The sequence below is a fragment of the Chrysochloris asiatica genome, unplaced genomic scaffold (genome assembly GCF_000296735.1).
Source record: "Chrysochloris asiatica unplaced genomic scaffold, ChrAsi1.0 scaffold00004, whole genome shotgun sequence".
Classification (NCBI taxonomy): Eukaryota; Metazoa; Chordata; class Mammalia; order Afrosoricida; family Chrysochloridae; genus Chrysochloris; species Chrysochloris asiatica.
This window is the reverse complement of record NW_006408522.1, coordinates 27,785,294-27,793,156: the sequence shown is the minus strand read 5'-3', so window position 1 is coordinate 27,793,156 and position 7,863 is coordinate 27,785,294. Positions and strand designations below refer to the sequence as shown.

The following is a 7,863-nucleotide window of genomic DNA, read 5'->3' as shown; positions in this document are numbered from 1 at the left end:
TCTCACTTTTTCCTGCTTACATATAGAATATCTAAAAGAAACTGTAAAATTGCTGTCCCTAAAAATATCTCCTTGCCTGTTCATTTAAGGCATGTTCCCACCAAGCACTTTTCCACAACTGAGGTCCCTCATCTCAACCACACAGAAAAGTATTACAGTGACAATTTCCTCGGCATTTCCAAGAACGGTGTATAACTAGTACCATTTCAGTTGCCTAACAGAGAAATCATTTCATTATAAGTGAAGGGTGCTAACGTAGTCCATGTCCTAATCCCTGTTGTTGTTGTTAGGTACCATGGAGTCAGTTCTGACTCATAGTGAACCTGCACAGGGTTTCTGAGCCTGCAAATCTTTACGAGAGCAGAAAGCCTCATCTTTCTCCTGTGGAACAGCTGGTAGTTTCAAACTGCCGACCTTGAGGTTAGCAGCCCGATTCGTAACCACTACGCTACCAGAGCTCCTTGTCCTAATCCCTAGACACCATCAATATATGACCTGATGTGACAAAAGCCACCACCCTTGTCTGTCATTCTGTTATACTTTTATGACATGTGTGTTGCTATTTCAAATACAAGCACGGTCATGTGTAATAGAAAGGCTTCAGCAGAGTTTCCAGATTATAGAGACTAGTTAGAAAATCCTGGTATTCTGCTTCCAAAACTATCCAATGAAAACTATATGGATCACAACAGAGCATTGCCTGACTCACTATCTTTGGATGTGTCATCAGCAGGGATCAATTGGAGAACTGGAGGAACAATGAGGGCTAGAGAGCCGCAATAGATTCAAATATGCAGTAATCATGAGGCTGGTGTAGGACTGAGAAGTATTTCATCCTGTGTGTATAAGGATGCTCAGAGTCTGAGTCAACAGAGGAACTTCGCAACTTTTACTGGTTCTAAAGGCCATTCTTTGAATCGGTGTTCCACACTTATATCCTCCATATTGCCTGATTCAAATTGCGGTCCTTATCACAGGCATCTGCGTCTGTGGGCAGAAAGACCAGGTTCCCATATAAGGGCTGTACAGCTTTCTTAGTCTATTAGAGACTCACATGGCCAGATCAGTTAGCTAAAGAGCATAGTTCTATGTAACAAATTTGTCCATGGATTCCTGGCGTGGTGCTTCGGGTTAATGCACTGGGCTGCAAGGTCTGTTTGAACTGCAAGGCCAGCAGTTCAAGCTCATCATCCACTTCTCGGAATCCCCATACAGGGTTGCTATGAGTCAGAACCAAATCGATGGCATTTTACAACAATAACAACAACAGCAATGTACCCATAAAACAACAAATGAATTTGTACATTCTCAGTTTCAAACTGATGTGAAACATCTCTAATGTTTTTTTTGTTTTGCTTTTTAAAGAAAAAGAGAAAAAAGAACTGAGGACACATGAACACTTCAGTAGTTTACAAATGTCTTGCATTAGTTACTTTCAGCATTTGGAACAATGATGCAACTAGACTGCAGGTTTATTTTGAAGCGTGCTGGATTCCTATCCAAAGACAGTGGTGAATTAGTTGGGGAGAGCAGCCTTTCACTTCATCTGCAAAGCAAGGCTTGAATGTGGAGGTTGCTCGGGTCAATGGTATTCACTAATCACTCCCCTCATAAAAGAGGCTGCCTTCAGTTGTTGCTGACATCAATAGGAATACTAAATCACTCTATGGCATTTCAGCTGATTCCTTTCACAGCAGGATCACTACTGTTTCACCTCAGTTTTGAAATCCTGCCATCTTTACTAGCTTTTTGGTGGAGTTATAAATGATTGTCTAAATCAACAAGTGGTAAATCTCCCTTAGTTTTAATTTGATTTAAATTAGCTTACCTTGGGAAGCAGACCTCCACACATGCAAATTACCATAAACAGCAACCTTCTTTGATGATTTACATAATTAAATGAGAGAATATTAAGACATTACTGTGAAGTGGCAACCTAGGATGTCTTTTTTTTTTTTTAAGTGAAGAAAAGGATAATCCTTCATTTCTTCCCTGTTGTCATTTTATATCAAAGTCAACTTCACTAGGATCAATGTGTTCTGACGAATAGGTTTTTTGAGCTGCCATCCCCCAAAAACGTACAGATTTCCTTGACATTTTTTTAAACTGAGAAATGATGAAGTTCCTAATACATAAAGGCAGAGTATTACAGTATATCTGATTTATAAATTATACACATAATAGGTATTTTGAAATGTAAGAAACCAAGAAAGACAAAGTGCTTCAATTATTTGTGCTTTGGAAAATAAGTTACATTGTATCACTAAAGCACAGTGAGGGGGAAGAGATTGTCTTCAAAGAGTACCACTGGGATTTCACAACGATTTCTGGTTTTACTGAATAAGAGATTTAAAATATCATTGGACAGTTGTGAAATTTAATATGCAAAAGCTTCAGTGACATTGTCAACGGGGAAATCCTATGAAGTACTCAAATCAGACAACACAAGTCCAAGTTTTCAAACCAGAAGACAGAGACACAGAGCTCCGTAAACATCAGTTAAATTTCCCTTCCATAGATTGTTAGAGGAAGCTTTATTAATTGCCATGGGGTAGAAAGAGAACCCATTCTTTTGAAAAGACAAGAGGAGAAATAGAGAACCCATTCCTGTGAGTGAGTTAGAAACCCTTTGGGCATCATTGCCTGTCCCTCTGAGCAGTGGGAAGGCCTGTCGTTAGTCAGGTGCTGTCATGTGGGAATAGCTTCCAAGTTCACCATCACAGATGACATGGAACAGAGAGACTCCTGACCAAATTTAGATGATCAAATCAAAAGTGTTATTAAATGAATTACAACACAAAGAAGGACGCAAAGGGGACGGAATGGTGTATGTTAGATCCACATTGCTGAAATCTTTGAGTTATGCAGTGTTTGTGTACTCAATGTATAGGACTCAGTGCAAAATGAAATGTGGGCCTTTTCTTCAGAAAGAATACTACAACAAGAAGGGTTTCCTCTAATGTGCGTATGTCCTCTGCTCCTGAGTATGCTGTGTTTTCCCATTGGATGTGATGCCAGTCAGCTTTTGAATTCTGTCATAATTTTATGATTAATAATTTCCACCAACTGAGACTGAAGATGCACTTGGTCAAAAGTCAACTGGTATTTCCAGCTTTCCCTCCATCTTTCTTGAGACTAATGGGCAAGGGTCCTCCCTAGCACCAGTGTTCACGTCACACTGAGAAAGTTCCTGAACATGGAGTTCAGTGCCATTTTCCTCATATCCTTCTAGACACACTTTCAGACTGGCCACTGTATTGGGTACTGCCTCCCCAAGGTATCTGAGTTCAGCTGTTTTATTTCTCTATAAGTGTCACCATTTCAGTCAAGTGCATAATCAAGATTCCTCACTCAGGCTCTGAGAATTGAACTCAGTGAGGCCTTACCTGGAGGAAGGTGAAAGCACTCTTCAGTTCTACCAACTCAGGACTATGGTGACATGCTCTGGATCTAAGGAAAATGAGTAAAATATCTGACAGCAAACATGACATAAAAATGAATCAGATTACTACTTCTAGTATATAGTGTAAAAATTCAAATAAAAAAATTATTATATATCAGAAAATGGTTGTTGCTGTTGTTAAGGGCCATTGAGTCTATTCTGACTCATAGTGACCCTGTACAGGGTTTCTGAGATTGTAAATCTTTGAGGGAGCAGAGAGTCCTATGTTTCTCCTGTGAAGCACAGTTAGGATAGAACCACGGACTTTGTGGTTCACAGTCCAGTGTTTATCCTACAGATGAATAGGTAATTCATATAAGGATAAAATGCATTAGCCAGTATTTGGAAAATCGATAGGCTTTATTAATTATTGATGAGAGGTAAAGTAAAATAACATACTTGCTTATATACTTGCAATTCCTCTTACATCACTTCAGTTTTGATGTTTGATATCATTACTGATAATATGTGTCAATGATTAATACAGTTTCACACCATCCCTGAATAATAAAATTTATAAACCTATGTATAGGGTTTACATAAAAATTTGAAGTTTAAAAATATAAAAAAATTTAACACATTTTTTTTGAAGCAAATGCTACAAATTGTACATGATTATTTATATAAATAGGTATTAACCACAGGCTTATATGTAGTAGTGAAAAGCTGAAACTGAATAGGTAAACCTAAAAGATGGATACCTAGATATAGTGTATGAAATATATAACCTTTAAAAAATGTTGTCTAGCTTTTACTAAGCACTCAAATATTGTACTATTAATTTTTACAGAGACATCATAACAAAAGCATCCACGTTATATTTTAAAAGCAAATGTATTTGATCTCAACTCTTTTAATATAACTAAGATAAGATGCCAAAATATTTGCAATGGTTATTTCCAGTTGATGAAAGTGCTGGCATTAAAGATATGGTTTTGTATTGTCTTAGTAAACCTAATTTACCATATATTATTTTTATGCGAAGCAAAAAAAAAAAATGATGGTTTGGTCAACAACAAACATATTTATTTAAAAAAATATGTTCTTTGAACATCAGTTTTCATAAAATAAAACTTATGGCTAAAAATGTTAGTCTTACCCAACCTACACTTTTGGTGCCCACAAAATGCATTCCACTGGGATTTAATGAATACTCGATGGAGACAAAGATCTTGGATCAATTGAATTTGTGAAATTTGAGATTTATCAGTGCTAACCAACTACCATAGGACTCATGACACCTTAATATATTAGTGAATAGTGAACATTTGGAATACCTAATGAGTCTTTAGTGACACAAACAGGTAAGCGCTCTACTGGTAGCCAAATGGTTGGCAGTTTGAAACCATCTAGAGGTAACTGCCACCACTCGTCTGTCAGTTTGTCATACTGTGGTGGCTATGAGTTGCTGTGCTTCTGGAAGCTATGCCACAGGAATTTTAAATACCAGCAGGGTCACCTATGGTGGACAGGTTTCAGATGAGCTTCTAGACTAAGACAGACTAGGAAGAATGAGAGACGATATCATGTTTGGTAAGGTGGAAGGTCAGAGAAAAAAAGGAAGACCCCCAGAGAGATGGATTGGCAAATTGGCAGCATCAATGGGCTCAAGCGTGGCAACAATTGAGGTTGGCCCAGGACTGGGCAGTGTTTGGTTCTGCTGTGCATAGGGTTTCTCGATGGCACCTAACAACAACAACAGGCATGATAAGTGTAAGAACCAGATTTTACATAACACATAGTAACCATATTCTTCTGGTTTGAAGGGCAGTGGCAGGATGGCAACATTGGCAGTGGTGTTGTATACAACCAAGTTAGAACCCCATGAGGTTTGTTATTAACCATCAGGAGCTAGCTGTAGAGTTTTATGGACTGTTCCTATGTCTGACTTTAGGAAAATAAATGTTCTTTCTTAGTCATAATTTTACTGCTTTAATCACAGATCAGATAAAAAGGACAACATTCACAACCCCCCAACTAAAATCCCTTTGCAACCTAGACAGTGAAGTGGTACAACAGCAGACTTAAAAATTGCAACTCTTTCTGGATGCTCCACAATGTATCTGTGCTCTTCTTCAGACGGACCTCTTCCTCAGGGGTCAGCATCACCTTCACAACATCTGAGATCCCATTCTGTCCCAAGATGCAAGGAGCTCTAAGGGAAACATCATCTTTAATCCCTCAGAGTCCCTTAATCATGGTGGAAATTGGATGTACCTGCCTAAGAGTCTTCATCATTCTTTCTGCCAAGTCTGTCACAGAATCCAATGGCCCAGGAGGTATAGACTTTCAGTTTGATCATCTCATAAGCACTGTCAACCACCTTTTTGTGAATCTCTTTCCACTGTTCCTTATCTGCATCAGTGCCTTAAGTCGGGGTGCAGATTTTTCAGGGAGACACCAGCAACATTCACACCACTCTACACAGGCACATTAGAGTCTCCATGCTCTCCAAGGACCCACCCATGGCAGCTTAGTGGGTGAACCACCAGCCTCTCCGCCATTAGGAAACAGAACCATGCTGAATCCCGATTGCAGCCACTACCAATAACACAGTTTGGGGGAAAGCAACCTTGATAAGGATATCCGCTGGATTAGAAACAACATGCAACTTGCAGTTTGGGCTGTATTTCACAGCATAAGGAATGATGAAGTTAAAGATGTTTACATTACGCTGGACCAAATTAAGATGACTCTCTCTTTCCTGTTGACGTGCTCCAGCTGTGATAATAACCAGCTTGGGATTTGCAGTGGCATTAGAGTCTTTGCCAGGGACAATTTTTGGTGTTTGAAGGAAAAGGCTGCCATGTTGAAGATCCATCATCTCTTCCTTCAGCTTGTCTTCCATGACATCAACAAGAGCAAGTTCACCTGCCAAGTCCTTTATGAAGATGCTGATGGCACATGCCATGCCAACAGCACCAACTCCAACAACTGTAGTCTTATTCTGGAGGATCTGTTCTTCCTTAAGAAGAGTCTGAATCAGCTGATCCTTGAGAGTTGCCATGTTGGTTTTGGAAGAGGAGGGAATCGGAAGTGGGAAGTGCATGTCGGGCCGGCAGCGGCAAAGAGCAGAGGTCAAATCCTACTCCACAGCAGCAGCTCCAAGACTCCCCTTTGAAATTTTTTATTTAGCTCTTTTATTTCCTCATTTCCTCACTTTGCTTTAGCATCTCTACTCTGAAGAGCAAGTTTCAGTCTTTTCTGACATCCATTTTGGTCTTTTCTTTCTTGTCTTCTTATTGACCTTTTGTTTTCTTCCTATAGAATGTTCTTGATGTCATCACACAACTCTCTGGTCTTGGGTCATCAGTGTAAAATATGATCTTCAGATGATCTCTAAATTTAGGTGATATATATTCAAGGTCATTTTTAGCTCTCATCTTGTTTTAATTTTCTTAAGCTTCAGCCTGAACTTGCATATGAGCAATCAATAGTTTGTTCCACTGTTTACTCCTGGCCTTGTTTTGGTTGATGGTATGGAGGTTTTTCACAATTTTCACATTTTCTTCCTACATATGTTGTCAATTTGATTTCTGTGTGTTCGATCTGGTGAGGTCTATATGTGTAGCCATCTTTTACTTTGTTTTAAAAAGCTATTTTCAGTGAAAAGGTCATTGGCCTTGCAAAATTCTACCAGCATCATTTCAATCACCAAGGCCATATTTTTCAACTACTGATCCTTTCCACTTTGTTTCCCACCTTTGCATACCAATCACCAGTAACGATCAGTTCATCTTGATTGCATGTTTGATTGATTTTGGACTGGAAAACTTGGTAGCATCCTTCAATTTCCTCATCACTGGCTTTAGTGATTCTTGTTTGAATTTGAATAATAGTTGTATTATCTGGTCTTCCTTGTAAGTGTATGGTTATTATCCATCACAGACAGCATTATACTTCTCAATGGATCTTAATATGTTATTTTTGATGATGAATATGATGCCTGCCATACCTCTTCAATTTGTCATTCCCAGCCTAGAAAGTCATCAGATTGTTAGGTTTGAAATGACCAATCCCAGTCCATTTCAGCTCACTAACGCCTAAGATGGAGTCCTGGTGTGGTGCTATGGGTTAATGCCCTAGACTGTGAAGTCACTTTAAACCACAAGGTCAACTGTTCAAGCTCACCAGCTACTCCTTGGAAACTCCATACAGGGTCACTGTGGGCCGGAACCGACTCGATGGCATTTAACAACAACAATAGCAACAATGTCTGAGATATTTTCTTTATACACTCTATTTAATTTTTTACAACATTCAATTTTCCTAGATTCATACTTCGTACATTCCATGTTCTGGTTACTAATGGATGTTTACTGCTGTTTTACCTCATTCTGGCTTTTGCCCCATCAGTCTATGAAGGTCCTTAAAGGTTTTCTGCAGGACCATTACTGTCAACTCTACTATGAGGAAGTAGC

The 7,863-nt window shown here is 39.0% G+C and overlaps 1 pseudogene; it reads right to left on the bottom strand.

The window, feature by feature from the left end:
• Positions 1 to 5,437: 5,437 nt before the first annotated feature.
• Positions 5,438 to 6,449, bottom strand: LOC102820931 (annotated as a pseudogene).
• Positions 6,450 to 7,863: the final 1,414 nt, after the last annotated feature.